Below are 18,509 nucleotides of genomic sequence, written 5' to 3' on the forward strand. Positions count from 1 at the left end.
TATCACCTGCAACCAGTATAGTTTTGTAGTTTCTTATAATAACAAGAGAAAAACTAGAGAAGATACATAAACAATCAACAACATCTTTGAGGGAATAAAATTCATAAGGGAAGAAGAAACAACACACTATGCTTTCTGGATATCCACATCTTCAGAGGCAATTGTCGCAAATTAGAAATACAAGTCTATCATAAAAGCACCCTTACTCACCAAATGTTTCACTATTAAAATAACAACTCAATAACAACACAAGAGAACCTATGTAATAAGATTATTTATAACACAAGCACAAGAACACAAACACACTGTAGAAACCCAAACATCAGAAAAGGAAACAGATCATCTATACACCTTCCAACAAAATAGATACCTGTTGCGGCCCAGCAGGAGCCGTTGGAGCTGCCACCAGACTCCGACAGTGAGGGGCCCTATGAGTCGGCTCTGGAGAATGTGGAGGACCCTGGACAGGGTTCCGACTCCGAGCAGGGCGCAGAGAGACTGGTTGGCCACCAGGTGGCGCCTGAGCCTTGGACCAGTGGGGAGGAGACAAGGGAGAGTGATCCAGATGTCAGCAGTGAGTTGTTTCTGGATGCTCGGCACCAAAGACCTATAGGCATCAGGAACAGTTGTGCAAGTACAGGAGGTAATTGCACTCAGCTTGTGGTCATTAGGATCATCTCCAGACTATAAAAGCTACTTGTGCACACGGCCCTCTTTATAGAAGTCAACGCAGAATTGAATGTTGGAGGACAGTTCTGTGAGCTTGGCAGGCTGGATTATCTGTGTTTATTGCTGCCTGAGTTTGTCTGATTTGTTGCCAAGGTCCTTATCTGTTTGTTTGCTTGGCTTTCAGCCACTGAGGTTTTGGTGTTTTGCTAATTAAAATACATTCCAGTTAAGCTTTTCTCGGCATTCATTACTGGACAGAGGAGGGGGTCAGAACAGATACCTATGCAACTTTATCTAAAACAGTGACATGTGGTGAGGCAAGCAGGCAAAAGCCGCCAAATGTCTGCCAGCATGTCCCACTCTATGGCCACTGCGTCCTCCATAGAGCGGGATGACGACCATAGAGTGGGACGTGTTGGGGCTTCGGGGGTGGCTTTCCTTTATGCTTTCATGTAAAAAAACAAAAACAAACCAGAGGTGTGCTCGAGAGAGGCGGGGGGGCAACCGAGGGGTTGACAGGGCACTGATTTTGGTGCGTTCTTGCCGCCTCGCTTAGAACTACCCGCCAGAAACGAAGCAGTCTTGCGGCCCCCAGCAGCCCCTTTGCTTGCATGGTGCAACAGCCCACCCTTCGACTCGCTGTTTCCTTCCAGGTGGCTGGAGAGCTGCTTGTGACAAGGCGCGCCACCTCGAGCTACCTGCAGCGACGCTTCCCTCCCTCTGCACCCCTCCTGCCTGCCTGCTGGCACTGACACTCCAGGTGTCTTCTTCATCAGGCAAGCCCTCCGCAGGGCAAGGAGGTGTGACCGGGCAAGGCAGAGTCGGGGGGCAGACAAACTCCATGCCTGCTTCTTGCTTCCAGCAGTGCCAAGAGTCGCTGGTAGCAAAGAGCTAGGCGGTGTCACCCGGCTGGAGGGGAGGGCGTGGGGTGCAGGAGACCAGCCTCCGGGAAGCTCACCTCTCTGGACGGCCCATGTGCAGTAGATCTCTGTAGATCTGCCTCTGAGGAGCCTTCCTTCCTTCCTCCCTTTCTCTGTCTCCTCCTCCTTCCCATCTTGTTCCTTCCTTTCCTTCCCTCTTTCCTTCTTATTCCTAACACTTTCCTTCTTTTCTTGCCTCCTTTCCTATCTCCATCCCTCTCTCAGTCTCCTTCTCCTCCCTCCTCCCTTCCTTCCTTTCTCAGGAGGGGACGAGTGGAGGCAAATGGGCGACAAGCTGTGGGTAGCCAGGGACCCCTCCTCTTCGGACACAAGATGAGAGACCATGAGGAGAGCCCAGGACGAGGAGAGGGTGAGAGGTTGGCAGAGCCATGAGCGGCCATGGTTGTCCCAGGCAGGGGTGTGGCGGAGGCAGTGTGGGTAAAAGGGAAGTGGCAGGGGCTGTGGGGCCAGCGGGGATCGGGCAATGGAGGTGGCCAAACTCCATGCCCGCCTCTTTCTTCCAGCAGCACTGAGAGTCGCTGGTGGCAAAGAGCTCGGCATCATCGCCCAGCTGAAGGGGTGATCGTGGGGTGCGGGAGACCAGCCTCCGGGAAGCTAGCCTCTCCAGATGGCCCTGTAAGCCCCTCACCCCCCCCCTCCGGCTCGCTCTGTCCCATCTGCCAGAACTTCTCCCATGTGCCGTCATGAGGCGAGCGCTCCGCTCCCGACTGGGCACTGCTGTGGCGCTTGTTCTGACAGCCTGCACCTCTCTCTGCCAGCCCACCTAGCCCATTCCTCCCCCAGCACGGCGAACTCCAGCGGCCTGGACACGGGTGCGAGGGGCCTGGCAAAAGAAAGAAAGTGCCAGCCCGCCAGCAGAGGCAGATAAAAGACCTGCCTCTGCTGGCGGGCTGCCCCTCTCTTCTCAAACAAGCTGCCCACACTCCCTCTGCCCTTTTCCTCTCTTCTCAAACAAACTTTCTCTCAAACTGAGAGAGATAGTTTGTTTGAATGAAGAAAGAAACACACACACACACACAAACACAAATTACTCACAATAAAAAAATACAAATTAAATTACAATAATTTTGAATTCCTCTCCCATGCCCCCTCCCTCGGACCCACATACCTGGCTTTTCCAGCTGTGTCAGAGAATTTCAACTCTCCTCTTGTCCGCCCGCCATGATGAAAATGTAAAAAATTAAATAAAAAGGCAACTTAGGCATGATTTGCTGCTGCCAGATCAGGAGGCAGAGAACCACGTGCCTCCTTTGCATAAGGAATTTTTCACCTTTTAACCCTTGCTTAATTCTGAGGAAGGGATAAAAGGTGAAAAATTCCTTATGCAAAGGAGGCCTGTAGTTCTCTCACCTTCCCCTGCAGTTAGTACTAAGCAGAGTCATTCTGGCAGCAACTACCTTAGCTTTTTTCCTTTTAATTTAATTTTCTTTTCTTTTCCTCATGACACTGGTGAGGCCCCGCCTCCCCTGCCTCCTCTGACTGCATGTCCCTGATCTAAAAGTACCTGACCACTCAACCCACTACAACACAACAAACCAAGCAATGAAAATGATAACACTGTCATACATTGTCTGTGAAACAACCAATAGTCTTTTACAACCGCATGGCATCACAATAGCACATAAACCAACTAAAGTGCCCCAAAACTTACAGTATTAAGTAAACCAAAAGACTCAGTATCTCCAGTACGTTGGGAATCATTTACAACATAGAGTGTAAGGTCTGTAAACATATAGTTCAAACTGGCAGAAGACAAGCATGATGAAAACTCCTTAATTTCACCACAGATGGACAGACCTAACCATAGTTTCAACTGAGAAACTGTGAGCATCCTAGATCAAGCTAAATCAAAAAATGCTAGGGATTTCCAAAAAGGTCTACATTCAGACAAATCAGCCATCAATATGCACATAGAGATAAACAATATCTACATACCATTTAAAAGAGGCAATCAAAAAGCGATAAAGGAAACAAAAAGAACAAAACGTGATAGTAAACCTGTGGAAAAAAACACTGTTTTCCAGTGTCCTCATGAGGGGCAACTGTCCAGAGAACAGATGAGTGAATTCTCATTCTCTTATTATCTGGAGAACTTCCATCAAAGTGGTTCCATCACTGATTCCTTGGTCTTTGCTGTGGTTGTTTTCTCTGCTTTTCAGAGCTATCTTAAGTTTCCATAAGGTAAAGGTAAAGGCCGACATGACTAAATGCCAAAGGTGCATGGAATGCTGTTACCTTCCCACCAAAGGTGGTCCTTATTTTCTACTTACATTTTTACATGCTTTCAAACTGCTAGGATGGCAGAAGCTGGGATAAATTCACTCTGTTATGCTGCGCTAGGGATTAAAACTGCCGAACTGCCAATCTTTCTGATCCACAAGCTCAGTGTCTTAGCCACTGAGCCACCGTGTCCCTTTTGAGTTTCCATATTTCCCTGGTATCCCAGTTTCCATACCGCCCTGGAAATTTCTGAAACTTTCTGAAAGTTCTGAAACTTTCAATCCATTGCATCCATTTTCCTATACCAAAATATATATTTCAGCATTTTATTTGTCTATTGTTTTTGTTTTCTTTTGATTTATATTTAGCCAATAGGATTTATTTGACTGATATAAATGACTGGGTGTTCTTTGTAAACTTAATTCACTACTGCTAATAGATTGAGAAAATAATGTATGTTGTTTATCATTGTTATACGTACTTGATGTTTTAACATATTTTTTGAGTATAATTTCAGAAAATGTGTTAAGCAGGAAGAATAATAATTGATTTTGTTGCATTCTATCAAATATTTGAATTTGTTTTGTTTTTCTTTCCAGTTTAACAGCTGCTGTTTATCTACAAGATAAATTCCTAATGTTATGTGTATCTGTTATTCATACCCATGGTGTTAAATATATCCAGCAATGTGACTTGCTATATTCCATCTAAGTATTTTATGGTAAATTAAACATGCATAAAAATCCACATTCATATTATGACATGTTCAACTAGTTTTCATATTTTTTTTAAAAAAAATCCTGCAGTAACTCAACAAATAATATCTTCATCCATTTACATCTTGATTTTGATAATATATCACTAGCAATCCTCAAACTTCAATTCACACCAATTTTCTTGTTAAAAATTTCCTCTACTTATTTCATAATAAAGTCAATCCATTTTTTTATACTTTTATCTTAGCTTTTGGATCCTGTGGTATGTTATCAATTTTAATATTTCTCCAGTTTTATCCTCATTTTAACTACTTTATTCTTATTGGCTCCTGGAGGTAGTTTACAACTAATATGCTGTTTTAAAACTGTGTATTAATAAGAATATAATCTATCTGATTCCTGAATTAAATGTTCTTGTCCATATCCCCACAACATGTGCGGCCTTATGTACAGAAGTGATTGACCAAAAATCTGACCAGGATGGCTTCTAAAAACTATTTATCTGTCCCATTATTATCCAAAAATTTCAATATGTGCATCTTTTAAGTTCAGCCTACTGTATTGTAGGAAGTGTTAGATATTGTGTAGAACAGTGTTTCTCAACCTTGTCAGTTTTAAGCTATGTAGACTTCAAATCCCAGAATTCTGGAAGTGAAGTCCACTCAACTTAAGGTTGCCACAGTTGAGAAACACTGGTTTAGAAGACATTGGCTAACTCCCATAATATATACTATTATACTATTCCATATACTATTCCAAATCTTTTGTCATCAAGTGAGTGGGCTTTTTTCTTCATCAGAAAAAAGAAGAAGGAACATTTGCTATCACTGAGAAAATATTTTTCTTGAAGACAAAGAAATAAAAACTCATTGAGCATAAATTGCCAGACATAGAACAGCATTACATATACAGATAATCTATATTTTTTTATTTCAAATGCACAGAAATCATACTGAGTTAGGCACTAGTTGCTTCTGAGCAGGATCCTTTTACCCATGTGGGGTGCCTTTCTTGATGAAAATGACAAAAATAAAGTTTTATTCTTACACAGAAAAATATTCCTCCCCACTCTATTCCTGTTCAATGCTTTCACAATTACCTAATCTCCATATTTATTTCTTACATTGTAATCATTTATTCACAAAGTGAATACATTTTTCTTTTAGTTTTGTGTTCTAAATCTCCTGCTTTCCTTTCCCTTTTTCAGCTTGCAGTTTTGCAAAGTGAAAAACTTCTTAGGAAGCAAGCTCTGTCAGTGGTTTTGCAAAATATGAAAAATCTTTAAATACTGCTGAGTGCAGTCATCTGCTGTCTTATCCGATAGCATCCAAATCCCTTTGGTCTTTTCTTCTACCAGTGTGTGACGATCATTTTCTTCTCTCCTGCAGATTTGTTTTGCTTCTGATTGTTGGAAGATTCACTTGGTGGCAACTTTAGCTTTATTTAGCTCTACCAGGCTGTTGCATTTCTATCCTTTATTTTACTGATGAATCTGGCTATTTTTTCTTAAACAAGCTGCTTGAAATGGACTCTTCTTGTCTTTATCATGCTCAGACAATCAGCTCACCAGTCACCATCTTCCCTGGACTTCTCCTTTCTTTTACACAGGTACAAACCAGGGGTGGGCTTCAAAAATTTCAACAATAGGTTCTCTGTCCAGTGGTTATGGCCATGGTGGGTGTGGCCTATATCGGAGGGGATCGTTTTCACCTTCCCCAGGCTCTGGAGGCTTTCCTCAAGCCTCTGGGAGGGCGAAAACTGCCTCCTCAAGGCTCTGGAGGCCTCTGGAGGCCTCTGGAGGCCAGAAATGGCCCTGTAACTTCTGGAACTTCTGGGAGACCCATTTTCCCCTTTCCTCAAGTGTCTGTGTGGTCCCTGCACTTACTTTGCATCACAAATGGGCGGCATGGAGATTCGTGGGAGGGGTAAGGCTGGGGGGGTTGGTCTGAGGGGGGGATAGGTAGGTGGGGCCAGCCAGGGGTGGGATTTGGAGGTGTTGTGTTCCACCAGACGCAGCCAGCAGGTGGCGCTGTATGAAACACCTCTGATTGGCCCAGACGCACCTGCCGGCCGGTGGGAGAAAAGCAGATCTCCCATTGGTTCCCCGTCTGACAGCTACAAGTATAAATAGCTGTCAGACGGGGTTTGCTTGCTTTTTACTGTCAGTAGTTGCTCTGTTAATAAAACGTTTACTTGACTGGCCGCCTCCTCAGTTATTGACGCCTCAGACTATAAAAGGAGGTTCTCTGAATTGGCCATAATGTTAGCTATGAGTTCTCCCGAACCTGGGCAAGCCCGTAGCAGCCCACTCCTAGTACAAACCCTTTACAGTGCTATCAGTTTGGTCTCTCCCTCTTTCCCCTATTTTGTGTTCGCTTCTTTTAATACTGGCTGGCAGGCAGGGACAAAACAGAGGTATGTGATGTTTTCTCCAGAATTTTTCAGGTTACTGTAGGGGAGGTGAAGGAAGGAACAACTTACTCTTTCTAAATGTCATAGCCAGATTGCCCTCACATCCAGTACCTCCTGAGAATTTTCTATGTAAATCTCACCTGCCAATTATTTTTAGAATGGATTAAATAACTTCTTACATTTTGAAAATGGCTGGAAGTTCTGTCTGATTGTTTTATCAGGATCCTACACAGTATGATAATCATAGGCACCATAGAGGAAGTGGTCCAATTGATACAATTGAAATTTGAATACAAAATGACCTCCACTAGTAATAACAAAACAGCTTTTTGTCTGGAAACTACTAATGAGGTTGCTTCCACCACCTTTTTTACACACACACACACACACACACACACACACACACACACACCGGAGCAAGTAGGCACATTTGCAAACAAAGCAGCATGCTGACCACGGAATTCTGGGAATTGAAGTCCACACATCTTAAAATGATTATGGTTGAGAAACACTAACTTAGACTTACCTTATCTATGATTTCCCAGAAAAAAAAAATCTGTGTTAGATTTGTGTAATGGCTCTGGTATAAATCCTGTGAACTGTCAGATTGAACACAATGTATTGAGCATGTATTATGCATTATGCTGCAGGTCACCCTATTCAGCAATTCCAGGCAAGCAGGACAAATGAGTTTAAGTTGTTCGGAACTTCCTATTCTCAGGTTGTTCAGCATCATTGGTATTACCAAATTCAAGAAGGTGATTTATATCAAGAGGTGGGATTTCATCATGCTCATGGATGGAAAGAGTAAGATCTTTTTATGGTCATGTTTTTTCCTGACTTAAAAGAATTATTATTTAAAATTTAAATCAAAGATGCCTTTGCCTTAAGAGATGAGCTTAATCAGGTTGTCTTGATAATATTAAATAGGACATGGGTTATGGGATTTATGTGTGTGTGGAGGAGGGCAGAACATTTCAGAATAAGATGATGGCAAACAATTATTATTTTATCAGAAAAACTAGATGTTTCTGTGAAGTCACTTTAAGCTGAGATAAGTTTAAAGATGGCTTTACTTAAGGATAATTTTAAGGATTATGGTACATCCTGTTTATGATACAAAATCATGTGTTTCCGCTTCAAAATAGAATGTGCACCTTCAACATTGGATGGCACAATGAGGAATTGCCATTAAAAATTATAATGAGAGGTGGTATTCAACTGGTTCATACTGGTTCTAGTGAACCGGTAGTGGAAATTTTGAGTAGTTCAGACAACTGGCAAATATCACCTCTGGCTGCCCCCATCCTCCCGCCCCCGCTGTTCCCTGTCCTATATTCCCGCGTTTTTTTAGCTCAATTGATTGCTGCTTCTCAGTTGAGCTAAACAACAGCTCAGCTCATCAGTGCTGACACCAAGGGCAGTCTTTGAGTGCTGTGCATGTGTGCATGCAAAGCTCTCTCTCTCATAGAACTGGTAGGAAAAGATTTGAAATCCCACCATTGATTATAACCATAGAAAAGGCATTCGTTCTAGCAGTGGTGGGATTCAGCCAGTTCGCACCTATTCGGGAGAACTGGTTGGTAACTTTCTAAATAGTTCAGAGAACCGATTATTGGAAGAAACCTGCTTTTGTTTTTTTCCACTTTACAGGGCTAATCCTGTAAGGAAGGCAGGAAGGAAACATTCTAGTGTTGTTTCTAGCCTAATCTGCTTACAGAAACAGCCTCTCCGATTAACCCTTATTACATTGTAACAGCTAAGTCGAAACGCCCATCGACCTGAGTGACCTTGAGTTGGCCACGCCCACCCAGTCACATGACCACTGAGCCCCACCTACCTAGATGATCATTAGGGCAGAGAACTGGTTGTTAAATTATTTGAATCCCACCACTGCATTCTAGTCAATAATATGCAATTATCATACATAATTACAAAGAATACAGTAAACAGCCCTTGAATGAAGAGAGAAATAGCAACTTCGAGGCTGAAAAACATTGCTTTAGATGCTGTTAATCAAATCCACAGGGGATATCATTTTTCAGATAAATCAGGAGCGGTGTTATTTTAGGGTCCCAAAATGTACAGAAAACTTAATACAAACATGGACATAATTTCAGTTTCAAAACAAAGAAGGTGGAGTAAAGTAGAGAGTGTTGCATCATAGTCTTAGTACAAGGTTCCATGCTCTGCCAAAGCAACATAATAATAGCTATGAGAAATAAATTAATATTTGTTGACTCCTGGTACCAAATTTTATTTTTTTAAAAAAATTGGTAATAATATACTTCCATATTGTGTTTATAATGCTAAATATAATTTGGCATTGAAGAACTGAGCACACAATTTAGCCTCCTTATGGTTCTTTATGGAAACTATAATGTATGCATAGAGTAATGTTGGGTTTATCAAAACAAATTATATACTAAAATACCAATTAAATTAAACTTTGTATTTAATACAGAAATCTTGATAATATTTAGATTATAAAACATAAATAATCAACCAAGGTCAATTCCCATCAGCATAGGCAACCGCTTGTAAATATGGTAATTTCCCTATAACTAAAGTCATAGTTGATTGCATATGCATTTTATAAAGGAAGGTTAAAAGGCAGTTGAAATATCAGCATATCATTCATTAAATATAAACTACTGATGTGAATTAAAAGATCGGTCTATTTAAGTTGTGACTCATCTATACAGCTGGATAAATTTAGCTTGGATATCTTTCATACCTTTTAAAAATAATAATAAATCTATATCAGGGGTGGGTTTCAACCGGTACGGACCGGTATGGCCATACCGGATGGTGAAATTTAGCATGCCTTCCCGTACCCATTGGTCAGGAGGCCCCATACAAGAACACTCCCTCCCTTTGTTCGCTCTTTCACTCGCCCTGCCCATCCACACCATGTTGCCAAAAAGTTCTCAGAAGAAGAACCAGAAGAAGAAAGAACTGTTGAGTGGCTTGGGAAAGAGGGAAGAGGCAGAGGGGCTGCTGGAAGAGTGTGTGCGTGTGCACAGGCTGTGGGTTTTAAAAACATATGAGTGAATCCAGGAAGAGGGAAGAGGCAGAGGGGCTTGAAGATACTATAGGAACACACACCTCCAGACCCTCTTCCTCTTCCCTCTTCCTGGATTCACTCAAATGTTTTTAAAACTCAGATGAGCTGGAAGTGTGTTTGTACTATGAACAGGCTGTGAGTTTTAAAGACATCTGAGTGAATCCAGGAAGAGGGAAGAAGCAGAGGGGCTGGAACAGTATGTGTTGTGCACAGGCTGTGAGTCATAGCAATCCCAGATTTTTAAAAAAATCAATAAGGACATATAAAATGGAGGATTCTAATGTGAGGCTTGGTCTTGAATGCCATGTTGGAGAACCATTACCACCAATATTCTGAGAAAATAAATTTGAGTTTGATTTTTTTTTTAATACATTGAGCCTGGCTATAGCCTCTTAGGGGTTTAGAATATTTGGTACATTTCATAAAGATTTGAATTAATTTGAAATTATATTATTAACTTCCTTTTTCAAAAATGTGCAGATTTGTTACCATTTAAAGTATCCCATGGAACCTGTGATTATTAAGTTGCCTCAAATTAAATTAGTAATATTATCTAAGATATTTGTTCAAAGCTAAAATATTTTGGGTATGAAATTAAATTAAGCAATCTCCTTCCCAAAGATCTCACAAGAATGACAATATGTCTTCTGCTTCCTCTGGAGGCAAGCAACATATTTATTTTGGCTGTTTGCTCAGCTCTTGATAATTGAATTCCTGTTGCAAATACTGACTCAGTGAATTGATAAATGTGGCATCACACTGTTTACTGAGGTAAAATTAGAACTGTGACAGAAGTCTTTAATTTTGCTGCCATTTCTCACAGAAAATAGAGATGGGATGGGGTGATCCTTGATTGACTACTTTTCAAACTTCAGTCAGAATGTGTGCAAATGAAGAGATATGTCTCATAGGATTGTTGTCTATACTTCCAAACAAACACAGTCAAAACACAATATATCCTCTAAAAGACATCATCTTTGTGATATAAATCCTTTGGGATATGTAGCCTCAGGAGAAAATCTTTCCTTATCTCTGGGCTCAGGAATTTGGGCTTTTGGACTACTAAAAGAAAAAGCAGAAAAATCTTATAAGAAGCTTCTATAGAGTTTCAGCCTTTATCACGTAACTTATATATTTTGACCTAAAGGTAAGGTAAAGATTTCCCCACACATGCATGGTAGTCATTTCTGGCTCTAGGGGCGATGCTCATCTCTGTTTCAAAGCCGAAGAGCCATCACTCTCTGAAGACATCTCCGTGGTCATGTAGCCGGCATGACTCAGTGCCGAAGGTGCAAGCAAAGTGGTGCCTATTTTTCTACTTGCATTTTTTATGTGCTTTCGAACTGCTAGGTTGGCAGAAGCTGGGACAAGTAATGGGAACTCATCCCATTACACGGTGCTAGGGATTTGAACCACTGAACTGCTGACCTTCTGATTGACAAGCTCAGCATCTTAGCCACTGAGCCACAGCATCCCTATTTTGACCTACTGTGATTCAAAAGCACTGATCGGTTCAGAAAAACCGTGGGACCTCCCCCCCCCCCCCCAGCATGTTCTAAGAGGACTCTTTGAACTGGAACACTTGCTAAAAATGAGTGGAGCTAAAATACTTGACAATGAAGGCAGCAGCGGGAGGGACTAACCATCATCTTTTTCTTTTCATGCCACATTTTTTTCTCTATCTCTGTTATCTGTGTAACAGATGAGAAAGGGAAATTGCCAGTCATCAGTTGTCAAAGGTCTTCACAAAATTAGACTGAGGACTCTATTTGGCAAGTTGTTGGTTCCATGGGAGTGGGGCATAGTTGTGGAAATCTCCACTTACAGAAAAAGTTCTTTCCTAGCTATCTTCACAAATAAGCCAGACTTAGAATCATTGGTGGTATTCAGCCAGTTCTGATTAGTTCTGGAGAACAGGCAGCAGAAATTTTGAATAGTTAGGAGAGCCTGCAAATAGGCTGGCCCTGCCCCCGCTGTCTCCAGGTCTCCCAGCTGATCTTATTTTGTTGCCCTGAACAGGAGAATGGAGCTGGAAAGCAGGTTAGTGGGGTGGGGAGGGAATGGGGATTTTTAGCATCCTTTCCCTGCCACACCCACCAAGCCACACCCACCAAACCACACCTCACCCACCAAGCCACGCTCACAGAACTGGTAGTAAAAAAAATTGAATCTCACCACTGCTTAGAATGAAGCAGGTTAATTTGTGGGGTCCTCGGTGATCTCTGTGCCTGATTGTTTCTTTGCAGATGTTTCATTACCCAGCTAGGCAACATCATCAGTGCTAGTGATTGTAGGATTGGCTATCACAATAGCATAAAATACAAGGTAATTTTATGCAAAAGGTTTCTAGTACAGAAACCTTTTTTGTTTCAACCTTCATGCTGTCCCTAGGCAAAGCTTTTGCATGAGATTGTTGGCATTGCTTTCATCACTATTGAATGGTTACATTATAAAAGCAGTTCCTATAAATTAATCTCATACAAAAAGCAGGAGGGTTCTACCACAACTACTAGGTTTCTTTATTAGATTTCAGTTTTCCTCAGTTCGCTATTTATCCACAAAAAGAGAAAAAAAGAGGAAAATGGTAAACATAGATTTGCCATTGAAGCCCACCCTTTTGTATGCCAATAATAAAACAGAAATTTTCTTTTTTAAAAAACACCTTAGATCATATATTTAATATAATTAAATGTAATAGTAGAATGTATTATTAATTTAAAATCTTATTTTCCCCATATACCCCATATATAATTATCATGAAACATTTTGCCAGAAGGTCTTTTCATATACTTTTAATTCTAAAAGAAAGATCTAGGCACAAAATAAAACAAAATGAGGCTGTCAGATTAGTATAATTTACAGGCAGCTTTCTAAATAGAATTTGCTATTTAAATAGAAAACAACTAACAATAGTTGTTCAGGGTGAAAGAATTCAATCCAAGATCGGGGAAAACTCTAAAGCCTTCACCCTCCAAACTATTTGAATTAATGGTTGACAGCCCACAGTAATAACAACAAAGCAATAAAATTATGTGACAGATGCAAAATCTAGTCCTCATTCTTTGAGCTTATATTTTAAGGGGAAAATATTTTTTGTATTATCTAATTTGTGTCATATTTAAATTGGTTGGGGCATTTATATTTAATTTATTGAACACACCAAAAAAAGATGCTATTGATTTGTTTCCATACAAACCATTCAGTCTATTAAAATAAGCTTCATAACATTTAATTTTCTGCACAGAAAAGGCAGTTAAACAATCAAAAGCAAGGGGAAACTTTTGTCTTCTTGGCTGCCTCCAATTTGAGAGTTTGAGAAAATTAACTTCCCTCTCAAATAAACATGGTGAACCAGTTTCAAACTGGATTTGTCAATATTGCAGGTACTAAGAAAATAACGTTAATATCCAGAAAAATTATGTAATATAGTTTTATATGGATTTTCACAGACTTTAAGGTGCCCTAGTTAAGTGCTACATTCTATATGAAGCTTTAGTAATCCTATCTTCATTAAGAAGCTCTGAAAAAGCAAACGCTGACCAGTTCAGAAATTCACAACCTACTTGGTCCTGCTTTTGAATATATACAGTATGTGGTTAAAATCCAACAAAGTGCATGCACAGCCTTTCTAAAGCCCAAATCCTGCTGATCAACTGTTTGTAGAATAAGAAAATCCTGTATAGCTAATAAGCAGTAGTTCATCTAAAATGTGTCATAACTACAGTTAATATATTGAGTTCAATGGTCATATATTTAATTCTCACTTGTGTACATAAGTCCCATGGATGTATCTTACACAATATATAAAACCCAGCTAGTTTGTAATATATGTGTTTTCTTTGCAATGGCAAAGAAAAAAAAGAAAACATGCTTTCTGATAACATGCCAGTATGTATGTATGTATGTATGTATGTATGTATGTATGTATGTATGTATGTATGTTTTAAATGCTAAAATGAATTCAAAATATGCACCTAAATTGATAGGGTAGGTAGATTGCTAACTATTCATTCACGAAAAACTTAAAATGAGTTGCATTATAAGCTACTGGAAATATTTTTAACTGGGTCTTATTTTGTGATTATAACTCTCATGGAGGATTACATTCCAGGAAAACTTAACTGAGTAGTATATACAAATAGATGAAACCTAAAATCTTTCCATGTAATATTACCTTTCTTTTTGGTTTTTATATATTATTCCAGTGAGCATCAGTGACCCAAAACAAACAAACAAAAAAGAGATGAGAATTTTCATATGCAAAAAAGAGGAAAGAATATTGAGTGGCTGTGTGTTGGATGATAGTTTTTTAAAAATAATTATATTGAAGATTTTAAAAAAATAGTAGTAGTAGTAAAAGAAAATACACACTAAACTCAGAGAAATAGAAAGAAAAAAAGTACAAAGAAAAAAGTAAGATAAGGCTGATATTATAAGTACTAATTTCTGATCCAATTCTTCAAAAATCTAGAGTCCTTTTAATGTTATAATATTTTGTGTCATTTTGTAAATCTTCCTACTAATCAAAAGCCAAATGTAGATTCACACTTTTCTTTCTTTTTTTTTTCTTTTGCATTTCTGCCTGGAATCTTTAATCCCCTCTCGTGTTTCACTTTTGAAATCACAGGATCACATACTATACTGAGTTCACTGGCTGAAGGAGACGGATCCCTTTAGGGGAAATAAAGAGCTATTCTAGCTTGGAGTTGGTTCAAGGAAGGAAACATTGGAGGTAAAATCCTTAGGTATATATTTGAGCCTTCCAAAAAGAAGGCAATCAGACAGTCTGGTGAGATTCTTGTAATACAAGTGATCAGCAATCAAATATCTACCTGGGCCTATTCACAGTTCTGGTTGCTTGTGCCTGACACAAATCTCTGTTCTGACTTAAAACAACAATTTGGTTGCTCCAAAAAAATGCTGTTTAACAGTTGAAGGCAAACAATTTGGTTCCTAGAAAAAGCTGTTAATTTTATATAATTATTTCCTTCACAGTTGTGCTCATGGTGCTGATTCCATTATCTCCTGGCGCTCAAACCCATGGGGGCCTGCTGTCTTGCAGTGTCCTCTTGAGGAGCAGCCATATGCCATCTTCTCCTTATCCATAGAGATTCTGAATATTTAGTCTACTCACTGGTACTTCTTTCTTTGACCTGCTCATCAACTCCATTCACCATGATCACTAGTCTCGCTATATCGCAAGTCTTGAGATTTTAAATTGTTTTAGTTTAAATTGGCAGTGAGTCATAAGCTTTCCTCACATATGTTTCCAACCAAAGACATTGTCAGGGCAGCCTCCCTCAGTAACCAAGAAAGAAACCACTCAACTCCATTTTGCAGAATTAAGAGTACTTTTACTGGTTATGAGTAGATAGCAGCTAAGCAAAGCAAGATCTGAAGCAAAAGCGTGCGTAATCATAGATACATGACCCAACTCCCTCCCCCTGGTAACCCCATCCCATAGTCCAATCTGCACAACCCTCAGGTGTCATGTGGGTTCCATCTTCGAAAAGCAACATCAGGTTGGTATGCCGGACAGTTGGCCTTGGCGGGTAAATCCACTATCTGCAGCATGCGCAGTAGATGGTGAGAACAAAACTCCCTTTTTACAATCACTCCTGTACTTAAAACTTCCCCTCCCAAATACCATGCCTCCCCCTCCCCGTTTCAATGACAGCCGAAAGCAAGTAGCGAAGCAGAGGCTGACAGACATCATCTATCTTCAGTCTACAACACAAGAGCTCCAAGAAGGTTCCACACCAATTAGCACCACTCAGGCGATCCCTGAAGACACAGATAAATATCCAGCTGACCTTAATGACTAAAAGAATATAAAAGTGCAGCTGTCTGCAAGGCGTACGAATCCTTCCATTCTCCACCATCCATCAAGTTTCTTGGATGAGAAGCAAAACGTCTTTAAGAAAAAACAGAAAGTCCAGTTGCCTCTTGAAAAATCACCTTGGGACAGCCAAGGAGCAATCCCACATGACAAGAGTGCTGTAGAAGAGAAAATATGTTGGCTGAATTTACAAATCCCTACTTGTATGAGAAAAAAAAGAAGGGGGAACAAAGCAAGGTTGGGAGCCCATCTTAGGTGTCACTTTTAGCAACAAAAGATCCACAAGTCTATTGCTGCAACTTAACTGATTTGCCTAGGGAATCAAAGAATGGACAGCAACAGAACCCTCCTTTCTTCCCTATAGTTAAAGCTACTTCCTCTGCATTATCTAATCCATGAGTGAGTATGCCGTTCTGGAAATCTGTGGACATGAGTCAAAAATGCATCTATGCAACCTTGGTATCAAGTGCTGCTCTTCCTGCTTTGCTTGGGCTGGCCTAGGCAGTTTTACCTGGAGTAGGAATTGAGGAGCTGCATCATCCTACATCATCAGTCTTCCAATAGAAGCTGGGCAGATTCCCACCCCTAACATATCTCTGCATAACAGCCTGCTTCTGTGGTAGATCTGAAGTGTCTTGAAAGTAATTTTATCCACTTACAGTATATCCTCTAAATAAGGTTGATGAAGCATCTCCTATGATTAGTGGGTTGTGCAGAAGAGCTCTGGGTCTCCTCAAAAAAAAAAAAAAAAACCGTACTTGAGATTTCTTCTTAATCATTAACAAGTGAATTTTGCTAATACTGCATTAGAATATTGCTTTAACTGCCCATCTCAGTTAACATTTAACCCAATGCATCTTTATTGTCAATTGGGTACAATAACAGGAAAAAAGGACCTTATGAAGAAAATCAAATGGTTTCTGTTGCAATAATGACTGTTCGCCTACGTAAAAATGACATATGGCATTACATTATGTCTGCTTTACAGTGGTGATGCAAAGGGAAGAGGTGAGTTACAGTAGGTTCTTGCCACCGTTTCTTTGCTTTCCCTTTTTCCAGGCCTTTATATGGTTGTAAGTCATTTTTATAGAGGGAAGACCTGGTAGAATTAATATGTGTTTTCTCCAAAAAATTAAGTTTTGTGTTCTTTGCAACAATTTGAAGTTGCATGAAACTCAAATGTGTGTGTATGTGTGTGTGTTCGTATTAAATTGAAACAGTATTCTAAGTATTATACTATATTTGCAGAGTTGTTAAACAGTGACATTAAGCATAGACTTACACTCATATAATATCCTTTTATTGAGGACATTAACAAAAATATCTGTGAGATCAAAAAGTGTCTGATCTCTGAAAGACTAGTCAGCAGCTTCGTGTTTTTTGCTTCATTTAGAACTGTATATATTTTTATCTTGTATACAGTACTGTTGATTCAGAGATTATTCAGGACTACCAGCCAACCTGCTAAACCAAAATCCATTTCCTAATGTGTCACTCATTTTACACTTATGACATTGAGAAACAATATTTCAGCATGTTTTCAGGCAAGATTCAGTCCAAGCATGAAGACACTTATGTGTGCACTGATCCTTGTAAACCTTAATAGATCATATACAATGATATTTCTACTCATGTGTAGTGACTGCATAAGGCAGTATCTCTGAGCGCAAGGTGTCAGGCAAAATTTAGGGATATATATATATATATATGTCAACACTGTGATTATTGTTCTTGTAGAATAAGATTATTTCCTCTTTGTTGCTTGAGTCAGGTGTTCTATTTCTCTTTCAGTAAATGAGGAACATTTCTTTTTGGTGGACACTGGTCCTTTAGTGTATGTGTTGTCTGTTTCTTCTCTCCCAGCTATTCCTCTTAGTAGTTTTGGAAGAAATGTCCTTCTGGGTTCAGCTCCAAGTGGGGGGAAAAGACACTAGAAACATGAGGCTGCTTGGAAAGATGGTTTAATAGTGGACAGGACCACATGGCTTGAGTTCCTGGGGGAAAAGGTGATCACATGCTTCCTGATGTTGGTTGAAGAAGAAAAGAGATGCTGAAAGTTCCTGGCTTTATACTCTCTGTTCGTCCCCACCTCTCTGTTTCCTATTCCTGTGTAAGGATGTATTCTGATTGGTTGTTAGACTCCCATGGGGCCATGCAGGGGCAACTCTCTAGCTGTGTTTTGAGTCCAAGTTTGGTTGAGCATTGCTTCTTCCCAGATACCATATGGTGAGTTTCTGTAATCCTATCTTTGTTATGTAGAGTAGATTACCTCAGGGCTCCTAATGTCCCATTGAGAAAGGTGGGACAATTAAGAGGAGTCTGTTTCCTGCCTAAAAACATGTTTCTCCATTTCTTATCCAGGGAAATATAATATTTTGCCTTTTCAATATTTCCTAGGATATTTCATTCTTCTAGGAGAGGGGTGGGTGCCAACGTCCTACAGTGCTAAGACATGCTACTGTAGGTACCACTGCTCATTAGGTTATCACCCTGCTAACTAGTAAAATCAGCTTTTTGTGCTGTTCCTTTGGGAACTAACGTGCCTTAAATTTATTTGCCATTTGCAATTTGCAATTGCTTTGTAAACCTGAATGCACTGTTTTCTGGTATGAAAAATGCATGCGTTTATAGATCCCAGAAGAACA

This window comes from Thamnophis elegans, chromosome 10 (assembly GCF_009769535.1).
Source record: "Thamnophis elegans isolate rThaEle1 chromosome 10, rThaEle1.pri, whole genome shotgun sequence".
Taxonomy (NCBI): domain Eukaryota; kingdom Metazoa; phylum Chordata; class Lepidosauria; order Squamata; family Colubridae; genus Thamnophis; species Thamnophis elegans.